Here is a 1,644-nt window from a genome sequence, read left to right as displayed (position 1 = left end):
TGAGAGGATGGGAGGTAGCCATTGACAACGGTGAAACCCTACATACAGCTTGCCATGGAAGGAGCCTTGCGTGTTTGAGGAAGAAGACAGTAGGAAAGCAGAGATTCAGAAGATGGAGCATCTCCAAAACCTCAACCTATTCTCCATTACTGCAAAACAAGTAATCAATTCATGTTCTTTTGTCTTTCACAATCAATCCTGATAATTTCTGATATCCTGACTAAGATTTACAAGATAACCATAGCTTGCTTCAAGCCGACAATCTCTGTGGGATCGACCCTTGCTCACGCAAGGTATTACTTGGACGACCCGGTACACTTGCTGGTTAGTTGTGCGGGATTGCAAAAGTGTGATTGCAATTTCGTGCACCAGTGATCTTGGGACAAGTATCAACCTAATACTTGCATCTATTATCACAAAGCCTGGTTTGACTGAAGAAGTCAAACCAACTCGGATATGTCTCCAACTTGCTGATGGCTCCATTAAATACCCATCAGGCATGATTGAAGACATGATAGTCAAGGTTGGGCCATTTGCCTTTCCTACTGACTTTGTGGTGCTGGAAATAGAGGAGCACAAGAGTGCAACTCTCATTCTAGGAAGACCTTTCCTAGCAATTGGCCGAACCTTTATTGACGTCCAAAAAGGGGAAGTAACCCTAAGAGTCAATGAAGATGAGTTCAAGTTGAATGTTGTCAAAGCTATGCAGTATCCAGACACCCTAAATGACTGCATGAGCATTGATATTATTGACTCTCTAGTAAAAGAGGTCAATATAACTGAGAGTCTCGAATCAGAGCTAGAGGGTATCTTTAATGATGTTCAGCCTGATCTGGAGGAATCAGTGAGAATAATAGAACCTCTGAAAATCCCTCAGGAAGAGGAGAAACCTCCTAAACCTGAGCTCAAACCATTACCACCATCCCTGAAATATGCATTTCTGGGAGAAGGTGATACCTATCCTGTAATCATAAGCTCTACCTTAGAGCCACAGGAAGAGGAATCACTAATTCAAGTGCTAAGGACACACAAGACAGCTCTTGGGTGGTCCATCAGTGATCTTAAGGGCATTAGCCCAGCCAGATGCATGCACAAAATCCTATTGGAATGTGACGCTAGGCCAGTGGTTCAACCACAAAGGTGGCTGAACCCAGTCATGAAGGAGGTGGTGCAGAAGGAGGTCACTAAATTACTAGAGGCTGGGATTATTTATCCTATTTCTAATAGCCCCTGGGTAAGCCCTGTCCAAGTACTCCCTAAGAAGGGTGGCATGACAGTGGTTCATGATGAAAAAAATGAACTGGTTCCTACAAGAACAGTTATAGGGTGGCGTATGTGTATTGATTATAGAAGGCTCAATACAGCCACAAGAAAGGATCATTTTCCTTTACCATTCATAGACCAGATGCTGGAAAGACTAGCAAGTCATGAATACTACTGCTTCCTGAATGGATATTCAGGTTATAATCAAATTGCAGTAGATCCCCAGGATCAAGAGAAAACAGCATTCACATATCCATCTGGAGTATTTGCACAGAAAAGGATGCCATTTGGCTTGTGCAATGCACCTGCAACCTTTCAAAGGTGCATGCTCTCAATTTTCTCTGATATGGTGGAAAAATTTCTGGAAGTCTTCATGGATGA

The sequence above is a fragment of the Arachis duranensis genome, chromosome 7 (assembly GCF_000817695.3).
Source record: "Arachis duranensis cultivar V14167 chromosome 7, aradu.V14167.gnm2.J7QH, whole genome shotgun sequence".
Lineage (NCBI taxonomy): Eukaryota > Viridiplantae > Streptophyta > Magnoliopsida > Fabales > Fabaceae > Arachis > Arachis duranensis.
This window is presented reverse-complemented; position numbering follows the sequence as displayed.